At 47.1% G+C, this 19,056-nt stretch overlaps 1 long non-coding RNA gene across 2 annotated transcripts in view; it reads right to left on the reverse strand.

Annotated features, from left to right (window-relative positions):
- LOC142361005 (uncharacterized) overlaps positions 1–18,448 on the reverse strand; it is a 148,267-nt gene extending 129,819 nt beyond the window's left edge. For both annotated transcript variants that reach the window (XR_012763552.1, XR_012763551.1), the window contains exon 1: positions 18,321–18,448. This is a non-coding gene — a long non-coding RNA (uncharacterized LOC142361005). The remainder of the gene's footprint in view (positions 1–18,320) is intronic.
- Positions 18,449–19,056: the final 608 nt, after the last annotated feature.

A 19,056-nucleotide genomic window follows, 5' to 3' on the forward strand; every position in this document is an offset into this window, starting at 1 on the left:
AGTATCCTGTGGCCCTTCAACTCCATCCTAATTCTCTTCTTTAGCAGCAAGGGGACATCTGTTACTGGAACAAAGTGACTTCAAACTCCCCAAACCTGTCTCCAAATGCAATTCTGCAGCAAGGTAAAAGCTGCAGTAAGCAGAGAGAGGGGCTGAGTGGCACTTGCCAGAGGACCTCCGTGCAGTGAATATCAGCCAAGGAAATGGCTTTCACTGTCTGAATAAAGCAAACGGGGAGTTTGTTAGCATATTGCCTTTCAACAGAAAGTTTGGCCTCTGACAAAATCACGTGAGCCAAGGCCTACTTTCTGACTTTGGTTTCACTTTTTGGGGGGAGTAGAGGGTGGCGTGATGTGTGGTTTAGCTCTCTTTAAAACACCTGAGCTCTGAAATCTTTTCATTAATGTCTCTTACAAAGGCACCTCCCACCAGAAGTAGGTTGGTTGCTTTGCTTGTCTACTCTGCCTCAAACATTCAGCTTTTCAGAAGAGCTTCACCTTCCAGGATGGCCTGTGAGCTGACACAGGAATCTAGAGCCTTTCTGGAGATGCAAGAAGAGGTGACTTTTCAAATTGGTTCATCTGAGGTGGCACCTGTGGTGCCTGACAGGACATCCAGCAGGAAACCTCATGCTCTCCAAGTAATATTGGACATCTGGTTACTTGTCACCACTGTCAGAAGTGTTCCCATCCTCAGAATGTGTTCCTCTAAATGTTTTTGTTATGGTTTCATTTATCTTTTTTCAATAAAGCCACACATTTAAAGAAGTAATTTAGATGCTGATTTTGGTAACATTTCATTCCGATATTTTGCAGATGGAGTATTTTGGCTTTTCATCTCAAAATGACTTCCTGGAAGCAAATGCTTTACTTGCATAAAAAAAACTTTACGCAGTCAAAAAGAAACATTCTCCAAACCACCACAACACCTAACCTCAGTCTATCCCATACCAGAATATGTTCCAATCTTTGTGTGATACTGTGATTTCCAGCAAAACAGACTATTCACTTCCACCCTCTTGCCTTGACGAGTGCAAGCATAACCGTGCATATCTCCCAATTAAGGGAACTTCTTTACAACCTCATCTCACGAGCATCTCGCCTCCCACCACTTCAGGTCCACTTGGCGCTTCACCAAGTGCACGGCAGGATCCTACAGGATGTACCAGCTATGGGTATCATCAGGATATATTGTTGCCCTTTTCCAAAAGTCTCTCCACTCACCTAAAACCTCATCTCCTTGAAATCCCAGAGTCTCCCCTCTTCAAGTGGTGCACAAAAATCCCCTCAGTTCTCACACCTTACATCCCAGGAGTCTGTCTTTTCCTAATAAGCTGTTAGGCAGGAGCATCTTTTTTGGATGTTATGTTGTTCCATAAGATAGCAAAAGGGAAGCTATTTTCTGATATAAAGATAGTTTATTTCCCTTGACAGATTTCAAGGCAGTTTTAAAACTCCTAACAATATGCTGGGTTTTCCCCATTATAGCTCTGATGGCGAAGGAGTGATAAGACATGTCAGCGTTATTAACCTGAAAATGTTGCAGAATTCTTGAGATGTAACCCAAAGCCTATTAAAATTCTCCTTGTAACCCAGGAGTCATTAAAATAAAGTGCAACGTCTTAATGATGCCGTGTGCCTTCACCGTAGGCACCGGGCGTACAGACCCTCTCCCTGCTGGCTGCGCTGACTGCGTGCCTACAACCACCAGCACGCTTTCACCCAACACGCACGGCCAGCACTTGGCCACGGCTGCGATGCACAAAGTCTCGATGCCCATGTTAAGACAAATGATGCCAGACTCTCACCGTCTCGAGCTGACTCTTCCCTATGCCTGACCCGTGGCAGTTGGCCAGTACTCTGGCAGAGGCTTTCACACAAATCACGCCTAAATGGTTTTTTCAATGTACTGAAAGTGAAGGCCACCCTTTCTCTAAAGCAGCGTTGCATATATTTGCAGGGAGATATTTTTTCCTGCATCAAGAATTCACCCTTCCTGGGAACAATTACTTCTTCTGAAGTAATTCTAGATTTACTCGACCCTCATTTAACACAGCATTGCCTTTAACAAGGCAGAGCAGATATCCATCTGAGAGTCAGAGGCAGTGCTCAGAACGGCAGCCCTTAGTATGAAGGACAGTATCTCTTCAGGATACATCACCTCCCACCCTCCGTTGCTTCAGGCTCTTTCACTAAGGCCCAGAGCTAAACACACTGTCGACAGCCCATAAGTTAGACTTGTGCAGTTCTAGAGTCTTTTTCCTGCTCATAGACTCATGTCAAGAAGCTTCCGATTACTGTACATTTCCAAGCAGACAATTTTTCATAAAACACTACTTTAGTGTAATGATAGTTTGAGTTGCACATTCAGTTTGCACATAATTTCATTAGCTGATTTTACTGAAACTAATGACACGCTCACCAGAACAAGAAATAACTTCACTCGCCCATCAAAGGGCAAAAACCAGCAGGAGCTGCAGGTGTACCAACCCACAGTACAGCAACGTATCAGTGTCTGTAACGTCAGCTCTTGCTGTTGGGCATTTGCAATCCTCTCTGGTAAGGGTTTGTTGAAGGAACTCTGTGGAGAGGGCACATGGGGAGCATGCCCAGCTGAAAGAGCAGGGACAGCCCAGAACACAAACGATGCCTTTCCCAGCAATTTGCTTTGAAGCAAAAATGCACTGTGGCTGGATTCCTTGTAGCGGGGAAGGATATGCCTAGAGAAAGAGCTTCTGGCTTGACTCCCAGGAAAACGGGGATCTGAGTGTTGGCTCTCCAGTCAGCTTCTGTGGTATTTAGCATTTGATCTATCCTGCATCTTTAGCTGTCCATGTGGAAAGCAAGACACTAGGTGGAAGGAGGGAAAGGGAGGCAAACTGAAATCCCTTTCTGACTACAAGGCACTCATGGTGTCTGACTGTAAAAGCCAAGCACATCCTTTCTAACTAGAACAGAATCAAAACGAAAGACCAGGTAAAACTGCTAAATACTTGCAAGGTCTGATACCACGATGAACATGATCACAGCTGGGGGCAGAGGCAGAAACAATAACTGATTTGGAGACAGAAGAATCAATGATCTAACAAAATCAGTTACTGCTGCCGTGATTAACATAAGTAGGACAGAAAGCTCTGAAGGTTAATAATACCATATAGCTTCAAAAAAAATTAACTTTCAAAAGAACTGGAAAACAGTTTTCAAAAAGATGTGGGAGCTCCACTAGGGGTTTGCAGCATGTCACCTGGCTATCTGCACACATATAAAACTTGATGAAGGTTTATTTTAATACTGTGGAGTATTATTTTGACTCTGACATGAGCTTAAGCATTGGTTCAGGTTATCCTGAATTTCTAACCTTGAGGTTAATTGACAATTGTCATTGAGAATGTCTCTACTAATTGGTAAGCCTGATTAGACTTAAAATCGTTGGCGCTAAGCCTCCATATTTGGACAAAAAAAAAATTCTTCCCAGAATCATAACATACAATCAAGTTAAGTTAAATGACCTTTTTGCACCATTTTGATTGCTGTGCATTATAGCTGAATTTGATCATCATTTCTCCTATCCTTTGATGTGCCCTAGGTAAAAGAACATCATATATTTAGTTCTGTGTTATCCAGCCAACCACCATCTTTGCATTGTATTTAGTTAATAACATTAACTAGAAAAGAAATCTTTCTTTAGAAGAGTTCTCAACTCTTAAGCAATCCATGCAGATTTGCACAGACAAGGCTGGTAGAGAGAAGAATGCCCTGGCCAGGGATTTCCAGACACAGTTCTGCCACGGTCAGGGGCTGGTAGACATTTCACTGTTTGTTTTCACTTGCTCCCGTCTTTGCTCGTTCTGGCAGGTATCAGATCTTCTACATGTTTGTCTAACTCCAAGCAAAAGCTGGCACTGATCTCGACTGAAGCTTTTAAGTTCTGGTATCATAAAAATGCTAACAAATCCAGAGTATGTTGAAAATCACCCGGCTATCTTGTTTTGTATTAATATAGGTTCAGTTAATGAAAAAACAGAAAGCAAGCACAGATCTTGGGATGCTTCCTGTATACATTATTCAGACTGGCAATGCCATACTGTCTTGGCTGGGCTAAACACTTAATTACAGATTCATTTTCTTTTTGGTTTCCCCGATGACATTTAATCCTTTCAGCTGTTACAAATGATTCCGGAGCTGGGTGCTCTTTAACCAAAGCAGAAGTTTTTTCATAACCTCTTTTTTATTGGAACATTTGGGGATCCTGATTTTTTTTAATCAAAGCTCTGGGTCAAATTGACTGGCTGGCATAAACAGACCTGACTGCATTGACAACTGTGGAGTTATGTTCATTGAATATGCTGCCTTCATTTTTCGCCTCTGAGAAATCAGAATGGCTCTTTTCTTGCCAAGCCCTTTTATGCCCTTTTCTACCAGAAAGCAGATTAGATTTTCCCCACTTCTTTTCCCCTGCAACCCTTGCCCACCAGGACTAGCTTTTATTTTCCCACGCTCTGTCATCTCCACTTGCGAAAAGTACCATAAGTAAATATTTCACTCCTTTACTCCTTTTTCAGAGAACAGCTGAAATCCAGCCAGACTGTACAATTGGATTATCCTCATCCAAGGATACAGACATATATCATTTACTGACTCTTAAAGTCAAACAAGTTATGCAGAGCTCTGTGCAGCACTCCTTTATTCAGTCAGGCCGGTGAATGGGAAATGACAACAGCAGTGCGATAAATTTTGGGCCCTTTCAAGATGCTGACTTTGAATGTATATTCACAGGCACAAAGCAAGCCCCTGTCTCTTCACCACTTCTTCCTCAGCAGTTTGAGTTGGGTCACGTTCAGATGAACAATAACACAGACACGGTATTGAGTGTCCGAATCCGAACTGTACCGAGACGAGTTTGGTCATGCTCAGCAGACCTGATCTAATGGCCATGGAGCTAACAGAAAGACTCTCAGTGATTCAGTTAGCTTTGGATCAGGGTTCACATGAGAAATGGTATCAGAATCTGTCCCAAGGCATTTACCTGTGCTGGACCACCGGGCGCAGAGCCCACGCAACATGGCTGCAGACAAGCTCACTCCAGCCTATCTATTTCCCCCACATCCCGTTAAACGCTAGAGATTGATTTTGGCACTAATGACACAGGGACAGATCTCAGGTGTTGCCCTCCCTGCAGTGCCAAGTACAACATCTGCCCCAAATGCTTGCCCATACAACAGAAACCCGTGCAGGCCAGGGCGTGAGACAAGCACAAGCTGTTGTCAGAGGGCAAGGGGACACGGAGCCAAGCCACAGCCAAACCTTGCGTCCTGGAGTGGGTCACAAACCAGATTTGACTTATTTGCATCTGTCCCGTGGGTCATGAGCCAGTGCAAAGGCTGCAACTCTGCCGATGGAAGAGCTGAACATCAACGTTTGGGCTGAGAAATTGATGTGAGGGGTTGCAGATGCAAAAGCACAGGGCAAGGAAAAGTCGTTCTCCAACTTCTGATTGCATCCCAGTGAGAACAACATTCGACAGGAACAAAGGCATAAGCTGTAGGCCATTCACCCATTCGCTCAAGGCTAAGCCCTCGGTGGCTTTATCTGATCTCTTGCTTATCTGAACCCTGTGGGCAGAGCATGACCTGCCCAAAAGTATGTGATACCAGTGGGACAGTTTCTCTGGGGAATTCAGGGAGGACTCCCTCACTACCAAACAACTGCTCAGAACGTCCCAAACATCTCATATTTCCTCTCCAGGGTGTCTGCTGTCCTTGTGCCCTGTTCACGCTACTCAGTTCTCTGCTGTGTTTCTGTTTCTACCTTGGCTATTCCTGCCTAAGCCACAGCAGTCAGCAGCATGGCAGTATCTGGTTTTCCACACAGGCTAAAGGGACATAGGACACTGTCTAGGCTTTCAAGGAAATGAATTTATTCTGCAGAAATTCCTTTCACACTGTCCGTACAACTGCTTGTCCATCTGACCATCAGATTCCTACTTACAGGAAATTAAGTTTCCCTCAGACTGACAGAAGGCTCAGAGACAATTAAACACTTAGAAATCCTGGGAAAAAATATGCTGGGAATGGGGAAGAGAGCATCAAATTAGAGCCTCGGCTGTCATGTGAACTGAGAAAACGCCTGCTCTGCATGGCAAGCAGGCCTCTCAGCATCGGCACCTAAGAACCTCCAACCAACCCGCCACAGCAAGTACCGACTCATGACTGCCAAGTAGTTACAGGGCATGGAGGAAGGGGAGAGGAACACAGTGGCTGCGTGGGAAGAGCTAATATTATGAAGGGAGAGGCAGAGGTCAGGAAAGTGGGACACAAATCCAGTGGCTCATTAGTTCTGCTGCTTATGGAACAATTGCCTGGTATCACCTTCATTGCTGGCTGCTGAAACAGCAAAGTTCAGCTCAAAATGTCACAAACATCTTTCTAATACCCTACCAAAGAAAAACACCTTTTTAGCAAGCAACAAGGCAGCAAAATAGCCCAAAAAGGCAGGAACAACATTCCTTCCCCAACACCTGTGAAAATGAGCAAGATCCAAGACCGAAAGCACAATGTTTAAGGGCCAAAGCCTAACTCCAGTGACATTGTTGGGAGAAAGTTTCATATCCTCCAGTTGTGACCTCCAGCCACCACTCCTCACAGCCTCAAGTTCAGAGCTGACAGCAGAACAACGCTGCTTCTGTTCTAGTTGAGGGTGGATCATCATCTTAACATCAGCAGAGGCTGTGCTGGGTGCCTTGAGTCTGTTACTGCAAATTATCCTCACACATAACTTTGGGTGGTGTCTCCTTCAGTCTTACCCCTTCCACTGGAGCCTTCCCCATGATCTAGGCAGGCAGAGAGACACAGGATCCACTTGGCATGTGCCTCATCCACACCAGAACCAGTCAAGCACCTGGGAACCAGGCACAAAACTCCTTTCATGTTCCCCAGCCTCCAAGAGGTCTCACCTTCTCCCAGATCACAGCACAGCTCCCCAGTGTCCATGTTGGCCGCCTTCCTGCATTGACCAGTCTCCAAAGTACAGTTACAAGTTCTGTGGTGCTCCCACAGGTTATTAAAACACACACACAAACACACTTGCAAAATTACTCAGGCTACAGAGATGTCTAACAAGGAGTATGAGCTCTGAGGGATCAAAATTAAGTGATATAATAATATGAACAGGCAGCACGGCCTTCGTGAAGAGGTGACGCAATTAGAAAGCAGCCAGCACAGCAACACTCCAGGTCCCAGTTCTCCATTTTCTGCAAATGTCTGGCACACTCCCAGTATGTCCTTCAAGGACAGCTTATTCCTCTGGCAATCCTCCTCTCTTCTGCCATCTCCCTTTTCTCTCCTGGTACCAGCCACCCATTTTGACCCTCACCCACTGTCTTCTCCTTTATGTCGCTCTGGGAGCTTTTTGGGCAACAAACGTTTCTGGCTCCTCCTTCTCCTTTCTGGTCTCCAAAACACTTAAGAGATGTGGTTGTCAACTAAGAAGCCTCTCCTAACCCACTGTCAGACTTGACACGGCCCATTCAGACTCACAGGAAAACGTCTGTCAGCTATCTGTGGACCACTTGGCTATCAAAACATCAGAGGAATGAAACCATCTCACGACTTATCCTTACAGAATCAAACGTGCACTGGAGATGGGCACCAGTTTAAACAACTGTGACCACAGAAACGAGGATTTGTGGGAGACTTCAGTGTATCAATGTTGCACGCGCAGACCCCTGGTTTGTCGGTGGCTTGGTCCAGATCAGTGGGACAGCACCACACCAGGAGGCACTTCACTTGCAGCTCTCAGTCCTACAGCTCAGCCAGAACCAAGATGTTCCCATACTGACCAGGACGAAGTTACTACTTCGGACCACCTGGATAGCACAGTGGCTTCTCACAGCATTTCTTCTTCTGCTTCTCCATGCAGCTATACTAGCCAGCCTAATGAACCTACTGGAGATAAATCCTCGCTTTGGGAGAGGATGAGAAGCTTTTGTGTGCCAACTCGGACTTCATGTCCCTGTTTTTCAATGCTGACAGGTAACTGTGAAAGCAACTGCGACATCAAGCATAGCAGCTGGATATGCTTTGGAGAAGATTGCTCACAGCAGGCAGGATAAATGCAGCCATGGGGTCTGCTTTGGAACAAACCCTTAGAGCATGGGGAGCTTTGACAGGAGCAGGCAGGACAACAGCCCCCTTGAGGACTTATGGAAATTCCCATTTCTGCAGCGGCTCCAAGCTTGAATCCCACGTGTGCCACTTGTTAGGCTCTGGCACCTGAGAGTCCATGGCAGAAGCAGCAGAATTCATCTGTCCCCTCTTAAGAGTGGAGAGTTAAGGCGTGCAGAGGCTGCTCTTGCAAGGTCTAGAGAAGACGGCAACTCATGCATGATCTCAGTGCCTGCCCACAAAGCCAACATGCTCCAGGTTACTGAGATGAGGAATGAAACCTTGTGCAAAAGTCAAAGTGGAGAAAAGAAGTGGAAGTGGAATTTAGCACTCTAAATCACAGCGAGGCAGAGATTTTTCAACTACAGACAAGCAGTTTAGAGCCAGCCTTCTCCTGGGTTTCTCCTGCCCCAATACCCACCCTTAACGTTTCACAGCAAGAGAAGCACACTTTACACTGGGTTTGGCGCAGCACAGGCAGGTGCTACACCAGTGTTTCTCACTGGCTCCCATCAGTACGTGGCCATACAAAGGAGGACCAAATCCTGCTGCTCTGCTCTGGCACTCCTTCTAGCTCTGCTGGTGCAAGCCAGTTCTGTTATTTTTTGCTAATCCTGGGCCTGTCTTGAGCAAGAGCTGCTGAACACAGCAGACGGCAGACCACACAGTCCAGTTGGGCATATGGGTGTACTGGTCCGGGAGCCCATGAGGTCCGTTTGACTCGTAACCTACCCACCACTCTGGTGGAAAAGAGAAAGCAGTGAATCAACCAACCAACCCCATGTGTTTGTCAGGTCTTCCCTGTCACTTCCCTCTTGACATTTCCATAATCCTGCTGTGCCTGCAATTAAGAATTTAAACAAAACGCCTGCTGCTTTCCTCCTCCTTCATAACATAGAGTAACAAAGCTCCACAGGCACCAACTCCTGCTGAAATGAAATGATAAAAATGAGCATCCGAGGTCAGAGGCTTTTTCACAGCTGCCGAGGGATGCGAGAGATAAAAGGACAGGAGTGTCAGAATTTCCTCCTCAGGATGTGAAAGTGTAGCACGCAGCCCGATTACATATTTATTTATGGGGAGATACACTGATAGCATCTGTCAAACCTCATTGCAGAGCTACGAACTGTGCTAGTCAAACCGTGCTCAGCCCTGTGAATTGCCTTACTGGCTCCAGCAATCACCATCGAGGCAGCGGTAGGTGGGTTTAAAGGTCAGATGAACCATTCCTGGTGGAAGCCAAGGCACAGAAGAAGCCTATCCTGCCTGCAGGGCCATTACACCTTCAGTTCAGAGGCAGCCTGCAGCCACAGATGGCCCAACTTTCAGCAGTCTTTATTCTAATATCAGTTATTTTCTGCTGGGGTCAAACACGAAGATGGGAGAGGATGGAGAGCAGTCTCCAAATTTTCACCCTATAGTAAGTTCTTTCCATGGCTTCTGCAAGAAAAGATGTCCTCCAATCTAATGTATCCCACAGTCTGGGTCACATGCACTTGGTGCAATTAGGGGGGGCCTCCCTTCTAGCTACAGCAGCTTGTGAAGGGTTTATGGAGTAAACAGGATACTCAACATCTGCCAGAAGCCGGCAGGTACCCTTAATCCCTCAGCGACACTAGTACGTACAAAATCCAGACACAGTCCTGATGCTTTACACCACTCTTGAATGGTACGTGCAGGACACTTGTTCTCACGAAACCTCACTGTTCCCCTCCCCAAAATACATCACTCGCCCTTCTAAGTGACCTTGCTAAGACATTTCAGTAGCTCTGACTGCTCCTTCTGATGCATGGTTGCTTGCAACAATGAATATTACTGGTGCTGCCCATCTGCCATCCTCTGGTGGGTGCCTCTGGAATTCCTCATCGTCTCCCCCAGTTTTGACTGACCAATATAACTGTGCCACACTCACATTTTGCCAACTTAATTCCATATTGATAAATGTCTTAACTCTAAATAATGAACAGGGAGAGCCAGGGACAATAATTGCTCGTTATTTTCCCATTATTTTTGGTTTGGTGATATGTAAATTAACCGAGGATCTTTGCAGTTCTCTATTTTGACAATTCAATGGCATTAGCCATTTCAGCAGTTGCTCTAACAAGTCTAATTTGCTAGGTTTATTTCCAAGAAATTATGCCACTAGCAATTTGTTTACTCACAATCCCTTTGGCATTCAGTCTGCAAGTGTCTGCCTGTACGCCCCACAACAGAGGCTCAGGACTTTCCCAGTTCCTGTCCTGCAATCCTTACTCTACAGAATACAAAAGAATAATAATTTTAAAAAATAAAAAATCCCAACCCTAAAATAAAATGACGAAGGAAAAATCTTTGAACAGGTTTTTTTGCTGAGGATTAAAGAAGAAAAAGGAATCCCGTATCTTTACTTGATTATTTCTTATCCATTTCATTGACTGCAATATCCATTTGGATATTCTGGCAGAGTGGGATAAATGCATCTCTTATTTATGTATTTACCTGTTTTCTAGAGTTAGCTGACACCCATTCTGCATTACTGAAGCTCTGTGCACCTGCCATTCAGCCCAGCTCACAACAGACAGCTACAGTGAAGGACCAGGCTCCTTCTGCCGTGCCACAGCAGAAGCCCACCACACTGCTAATAACAGCTATGGTACAGCCCCTGAGGTCACTCATCACACAACTGTAAGGTGAAGACGGCAAAGAAAGGGGCCATCCTTAGGCTCTGGTCAAAGAAACAGCAAAAAGGCTTTGCCAGAAAAGCAGTAAGACAGATGGTCCAGTTTAACTCACCACGCTCCAATGTGGGGACCTTGCAAACCAAAAGAAGATTTTGCACTTTGAAAAGCCAGAGACTTTTGGAAGTCCATGCAGATATTGCTTTATATTTCACATTAGGAGCACTCAGTGCTGCTGCAAAGGGTGGCAGAAGAAACAGAAGTGTCTCAGGATGCATAAACAGTAATTAAAGTGTTGTGCTATCAGACTGCTCAAACAAGACAGCATACCTTAATGCATCACAAATCACTGTTTCTGGAGCTAACGTGTATCGATCATTCTGCTCCAGCAGTTTCACCTGCACTCTGACCACTAACCCATTTCTGCTGGAATTAGAGATGTCAAACATCTCTCAGTGCAGAGACAGACCTACACATCCTTCTGAACCTATTCACAACCAAACCAGGGACAAGTTCAGGATCTTGCCGTTCGCCTCTGCAGCGAAAAAAAACAACCAAACAAACAAAAAACCCCAAACAAAAACCAAAAGGAGTGTTGTCAACCAGGCATTTTGAACCAAGAGGTCACAAATCCAATCACTTTGCCCTATCCAAGTGCTGCTAGATGAGAAGTCCAGCCAAACAATAGATTTTTTTCTTTGATTGATTTGCACATTGTGAAAGTTGGGGGTGAGAAGAAGAGAGCAAAGGAAAACCTATTCTGGCTTGACTACTGTATCTGCTTCAACAAAATTGAAAAAAGTCTTCTTGGAACGCTTCTGAACTTCTCAAAAATAAAGTTAAAGAAAGGTCTGAAATGAAAAGTCAGCTCAACAGAAAAGAAGCAAAAAGAAATAGTTTGGAAAATGTCAGCAGAAAGGACTCGCATTTTTCTCCCCAGGGGTTTTTGTTCTAAAACAATCTGGTCAAATCACTCAAGAGTCACGATTAGCATCAGTGTTAGCAAATCTTCAATTTGTGCAAAAAACAAATAAAATGCATTAAAATGCCTCCAAGGGCAGTTCATTTGTGAAGGGGAGGGCCCAGCTCTGAACTGGTAGGAAATCAGTTTAAGCGCTGAAAACGCAAGTGCCATGGCTTTGTGGAGAGCTACCCCTCCCTTGGCTGGCCCGAGGCAGACCACGGGGGAAGGAGGAACAGGAGTGATGGAGAGTCCCAGGTTTCTCTCTCCCTCTTTTCCTCCCATAGGACATTCTTCAGTGCTACAACGACCCATGTGGCACAGCAATGGCTCCGGGGCCTGACAATCCTTAGACGCTGGACTTTCAAACACAGCTTAAGGTGTTTCTGCAACCTAGTGGCTTTCTATGATGGTGTAACAACAAGGGTGGACAAGGGAAAACCAATGGATGTCATCTGTCTGGATTTTTGTAAAGCCTTTGACACGGTCCCCCACAACATCCTTCTCTCTAAATTGGAGAGCCATGGATTTAATGGGTGGACCTTTCGGTGGATAAGGAATTGGTTGGATGGTCGCAGCCAAAGGGTAGTGGTCAACGGCTCAATGTCCAGATGGAGACCAGTGACGAGTGGAGTCCCTCAGGGGTCCGTACTGGGACCGGTGCTGTTCAATATATTTACCAATGACATGGACAGCGACATCGAGTGTACCCTCAGCAAGTTTGCAGATGACACCAAGCTGAGTGGTATGGTTGAGACACCAGAAGGACGGGATGCCATCCAGAAGGACCTGGACAAACTGGAGAGGTGGGCCTGTGTGAACCTCATGAGGTTCAACAAGGCCAAGTGCAAGGTCCTACACCTGGGTCGGGGTAATCCCTGCTATCAATACAGGCTGGGGGATGAAAGGATCGAGAGCAGCTCTGCTGAGAGGGACTTGGGGGTACTGATAGATGAAAGGCTGGACATGAGCCGGCAATGTGCACTGGCAGCCCAGAGGGCCAACCGTGTCCTGGGCTGCATCAGGAGAAGCGTGGCCAGCAGGTCAAGAGAGGTGATTCTGCCCCTCTACTCTGCTCTGATGAGACCTCACCTGGAGTCCTGCGTTCAGCTCTGGAGCCCTCAGCACAAGAAGGACATGGAACTGTTGGAGCGGGTCCAAAGGAGGGCTACAAAAATGATCCGAGGGCTGGAGCACCTCTCCTATGAGGACAGGCTGAGAGAATTGGGCTTGTTCAGCCTGGAGAAGAGAAGGCTGCGGGCAGACCTGATTGCAGCCTTTCAGTACTTAAAGGGAGCCCATAGGAAAGATGGGGACAATCTTTTTAGTAGAGACAGCAGTGACAGGACGAGGGGTAATGGTTTTAAACTAAAACAGGGTAGGTTTAGGCTGGATATAAGGAAGAAATTCTTTACAATGAGGGTGATGAAACACTGGAACGGGTTGCCCAGAGAGGCAGTGGAGGCCCCATCCCTGGAAACATTCAAGACCAGGTTGGACAGGGCTCTGAGCAACCTGATCTAGTTAGTGGTGTCCCTGCTCGCTGCAGGGGGGTTGGACTAGATGACCTCTAGGGGTCCCTTCCGACCCAAAACTTTCTACGATTCTATGATTCTATGATTCTGGATATAGAAGTGTGACTTGAGCTGCTTTGCCCAGGCATCTCACCTGGAAATAAGCAAGTGTCATACACCTGCATGCTCTGCAAGCCTTTGGCTCTCAGGAAGCCCTGTCTGATCTTATGCACTGGCACACTAGAACAGCTATGCACCTTCTGGACCACCGTCAACTTGCAGGACACTACAAGAATTTGAATTTCTCTATGCTCGCTTAATCACTAAGCATACAGAGGCTTTGTTGGCCTATTCCCCCTAAGCACCATATAATCCTCACATCCACCATATTCTTCATACCAGGAGGGTGTCAAATCTAGTCCATGCTTTTTCTGTAATTCTCAAGCACCTGATCTGCACATACCACTGCTGTTTACACACGGTGTGAACTACTGCCACAGCAACTTCTTGCATCAGTGTTTCTACAGCTTGTGCTAAAGGGCTAATTCTGTACCTGGTTGCACATGAGCGAGCAACAGAATCCTATCTTGGATGCATCCCATCTGAGATACAATCAGCATTAATTAGTGTATTAGCCCCAACAGTGACTGCACACTTCAGATTCATACCAGTTCTGGATTCAAGGGGTTGTCTGACAACAAGATAAAAAGCAATAGGACAAGAGGAAATGGCCTGAAGTTGCAAAAGGGGAGGTTTAGACTGGATTTTAAGAAAAATTTCTTCACCAAAAGGGTTGTTAAGCGTTGGAACAGGCTGCCCAGGGAAGTGGTTGAGTCACCATCCCTGGAGGTATTTAAAAGATGTGTAGCTGTGGCACTTTGGGATGTGGCTTAGTGGTGGACTTGGCAGTGTTAGGTTAATGGTTGGGCTCGATGATCTTAAAGGTCTTTTCCAACCTAAATACTTCTGTGATTCTGTGGTTTCATAAGGGGACGCAGGCTCATAGGAGGTATAACCTCAGCGTGCTTGCATCTGGTATCTCATTATCAACTGGTATCTCATTACCATGTAGCAGTCCAGGCATTTTAGTGCAGGAGCTGGCTCCCAGATGAAGGCCTCTTGCAGAAGGCAACAGCTCCCCTAACCCATCTTCCCTTCCCATTTGGTGGTGGCAACCTTCTGCCAAAGGGATGGGTCAGATGACATCATTCCTTGGACTGGATGTCACCAGCTGGAGCACACATGGTGGTTATGTGCCCATCCCATCCTGAGACAATCCAAAGAATTCATGGAACACACTATAGTCAAGCTCCCTCAAGTCTTCAACAAAGACAGAAACTGCTAGTACGAGACCAGCTAACGGACAATGCCTGCAGCTTTTAGCTCCAACTAGCTTCCAAAACCCAACACATCTATAGATAGGGCCTCCCCACCTGGAGTGCAACTCTCCCAAGAAGCGTGGAGGTGGTTCTCTGAGTGACAGCACTGAGCAAGCCGAGAGCTGCAGCAATGAACACACAAAGACCGCACCGAAATGATCAAAGTGGCACTTGCAGGTAAACTACTGGGGTCACATCACGTGGCGTGTGGACAGGTACAACAGCCAGCACCAGGAGTGGTGGGAAGCGATACCTCTCTCAGCCAGAAAGTTCATGTACTAAGCACTGAAATCTCCAGAGCTCGGAGGTCTGTGTCTCTGCCTGGAATAATAATGCACTGAAATGACTTGCTGCCTCTGGTTACTGGTATCGCGAAATAACAGCTCCCTGCTATCATAGTAAAGCACAGAAGGAACAGGAGGAGAAAAAAAAATACACACCCAAAAGCACAAAAAGCCTGAAGCTGCTCAATAGAGGACTCAGACAAACCCCGCCAGACTAACCAATCGCTGCACATAAATGTGATTTCTTGCGTATGTCTGGTACTGTGCAAGGCAGAAAGACTTTTTTTTTCCTCCCTTCCTCCAACCATTCAAATTCCTCTTAAGGAGAAGAAAAGGGAGGGGAAAATTAAGCGTGTCCCCACATCTCGGTTGTTAGACGACGATCTTTGCACTCTCTGCTTACAGTTTTCTGTTTTACCACTGAGCTGGTTTTGTAAGGAGCTAAATTATGCGCAGGAATCAATGAAGGCTGCCGCAGCACTTCCAGCTGCCACAGAGAAAGATTGTTGCTGCCACCTGCAGTCTAACCCCTGGAGACAGCTTTCTTCTCAAAACACCTGGGTCAAGCGGGTGGGATGTACGGGGCTAACGCGGTGTCATCTCTGCAAAAAAGGGGCTTGTAAAGGTTTCCAGGTAGCCAGGATCCTGCTGGTCCCACGGCATGTGCCGTCTTTTGATGCTAAATAGCGTAAAGTGCTTTGCCAACTCTACACGACCCTCTGAGCTGACAGAAGTTCAGGCAAATATGTTATTTATAAATGGGCTACAAAAGAGAACAACGAGATAGCAGAGATCATCTGTCTGGAAGGGATATTGGCTTTATTCTGATACCACACAAAAATAAAACCCAAAGCCTCGGCAGGCAAATCTAACACATCCAACAGCCTATGTGCAAGGGTATTTTTTCAGTAGGGAACAGGATAACATCTAGCTTTGTGCAAACTGGGTGATTTGAGTCTAAGCAGAAATGTCCAATTAATACTTGAGCACAGATTGGATATGTAGCAATCCTCCCAAAATTAGAGGTAACGCTAAGTATCTACTTCTCTATAAAAAGAGAACTTAATCTCAAAGGACTCTAGATGTTCACATTCTACGAAGGCATAATGCCAGAATATGGAAAATAGTTACTTTCTTTGTGAAACCTCGCCTAATCCCATTTTACTACTAATATCAGCAGTCCCCTCAATAGCAAATTGATTCCAGGCGTAAAGAAATTGTTCTGTCTTTAAAAAAAACACACAAACACCCCCACCAAAACAGCCCCCCCCCCCATTCTAAGAGCCTCCAGACCCACAGACACACGCACAGAGCCATAAACCTCAGATCTCCATAAACCGAAAACAAAACATGAGGAAATCTGGAACAGGAAAGAAAAAGCTATCCACAGGCAAACTGTTCCTCAAACCCCATCCTAACCTGAGGGAGTAAGGCTGCAAGAGACCTCCCTGGCCCTGAAATGAGAGCTGCTGTGTCGAAAAAGAAACAGAGGTGGTACCAAAGACTATGTGCTAATTAACATGACTAACAGTAAATTTAAACATCTGTAAAATCGCCCCTGGATTCTCCACGTAAATCAATCTCTAATTTAAGAGGTAATAAAACCAATACCAAATTATTACTCCAAAAATATTTATGAATCAGAAAGCCCCTACAAGAGTTAACAAGGAGGATCAGAACCCCTGGCTCTACACACAAAATAAAAGGAGTCCTAAAGCGCTGGATTCGTATTTCAGCATTACTTTGGTGATAAATGTCTACTGATTTTGATAGAAATCCATCATGCAAATAAAACTTGAGAGTCTGAACCTGAGAGTCTAAGCATAAAAATATACTGCAAAGGAACATTTAAAATCCATGTCTAAAATTAGTCGTTTGACAAAGGGAGGTACAACACTGCTGTAATCCCTCCTTCCCACACTATTTGATTTTCTCCTATGACCTCACACATGGCTAAAAGCATATTTTTTCTGTAAGTCATATCACAGCTTAAGAGGAGTGATTGTCCTCCATGTTCAGCCATGAAGATGACAGGTTTCCAACATTTAACACAAGTCTACTGCTATCTGCTCAGACAGAAATCAAAGCACTCAGGTTTGTTGACTAGTTCCCACAAATTCAGTGTACATACAAGTCGCTCAGCCCGGCTCTGTAAATTTGAAAAAAAAAGCATTTCGTAATTTTAATAATTTGTTTCTGCATACAAAAGCCCAGTGATATCCATCTCTTTTTAAAAGATGTCTTATTCTCTTCCTAATACAGAGGAAAGATGCAAAGATCTCCTAATCTTTGAAAGAAGGTATCTTCAAACCTTCCACACTACTCGTGCGTGAAAATAAATCCATATGAAAGAGGAGCTCATGCTTTGAATGTTAACATATTGTAGCATCAATTATGACATTTATCACGCAGCGAATTAGAAGTTAGCAACCATTTATACCGCAATTCCAGTAAACATTATTGCCTTTCCCAGCATATACACCCACCCACACAATTAATCAGAGAAAAAACTCTTCCCAAACGAACGCAAGTTGCTTCCCAGAGGCGGCTTTGTTTTACCAATCCACACGCAGCGTGTTTTATAACAAATGATCCCCCGTCCCCAACCCCAGCAGGGCTGAAGCTCGGAGGAACCAGGGGGAAGGTCCTCGCCTGCTCCCTTACCGCTGCGCGGGCCCGGGGGGAACAGCCATGTTCCTCCCGCACTTGGAGCTCTGCTCTGGCCGAAGGCACCAGGACGTGCCACGAAGACCCACGGAGGTTCTCGCAGCCCCGCACGAGAGGTGCTCGAAGACGAGCGTGGCTGCGCGGGGCCCCCTCGGCTCCCCGCGCTCCTCCGGCCGCCGGAGCTGAACAACCCGCTTCAGAGAGACGCTCAGCGACACAACCAGAAGCACCCTGCCTCGCAGCACCCAAGGCTTCCCCTCAAAAACACCAACCACGGTCGCGCTGAGCGACACGAACCAACACGCCTGACTCGGCAGCGTCTCCCCGAGGCGGGCTCTCCCCGCAGGCTGCCCCGCACCCCAGGGGCTCCGTGGCGGGAGCGCCGAGGAGCACAGCCCCCTTCCAAGCAACAGCCCAGCAGCGGTCTGCCGGTCGGTTTTACCCGCGGAGCGGGAAAGCAGCCCTGGCGAAGGTGTGAACGGCCTCGTTCACCTCAGCGGAGCGCTAGCTCGAAGCACGCAGAGACCCGCGCCGCCTCCCCACAGACACGCAGAGCAGGGCCCTCCCGCGCCGCCTCCCCGCGACCCCCGCACACGGCGAGGACGAGCCGCCCTGGAGCGGCTGGCTCCCACCGCCACGCACCCGCCGGCACAGCCCCTCGGACCAGCAGCCGCAGAGAAACCCACCCACGCCGTACCTCGCCGCGCCCGAGGGGAGCCCCGAGCCCGGCCTCCCCGCACAGGCACACTCCAAGGAGTCCCTCGCCGCTCCTCACGCCGTGGCCTCCTCAGCCCCGGCGGCCATTACCTGGCGGCCCCGCCGGCTGTGAGGGGCGGCCCCGCGGCCCTGCTCCGTTACTGCCCTCCCCCCCTCCCCGGGGCCGCCTCCGGAGCCCGCCGCGGGGCTGGGTGGAGGAGGCCGGGAGCCGGGCTGGAGTCGGGGGCTGTGGGCGCTGGGGAGGCGTCCGGACGTGCGAGGTGCGGTACAGGAGAGGGCGGGGAGCTCCCTGTCAGAAAAACCTCAGAAAAGAGGCTTGCCTCAGGCTAACAGGGCCACTCGATTTGGAATTAAAAGATGGTAGGTCAAGGGGGAGATGTATAAAGACAAAGGAAAGCGCAGACTCTGTTCAGTGGTGTCCAGCGACAGGACAAGGGGCAATGTGCACAAACTGAAGCACAGGAAGTTCCGTCTGAACATGAGGAAGAACTTCTTCCCTCTGAGGGTGATGGAGCCCTGGAACAGGCTGCCCAGGGAGGTTGTGGAGTCTCCTTCTCTGGAGATATTCAAGACCCGCCTGGACAAGGTCCTGTGCAGCCTGCTGTGGGTGACCCTGCTTCAGCAGGGGGGTTGGACTGGATGACCCACAGAGGTCCCTTCCAACCCCTACCATTCTATGATTCTGTGATTCTGCAAGGCTTGGCTCTGAAAGGAGA

This window comes from Opisthocomus hoazin, chromosome 4 (genome assembly GCF_030867145.1).
Source record: "Opisthocomus hoazin isolate bOpiHoa1 chromosome 4, bOpiHoa1.hap1, whole genome shotgun sequence".
Lineage (NCBI taxonomy): Eukaryota > Metazoa > Chordata > Aves > Opisthocomiformes > Opisthocomidae > Opisthocomus > Opisthocomus hoazin.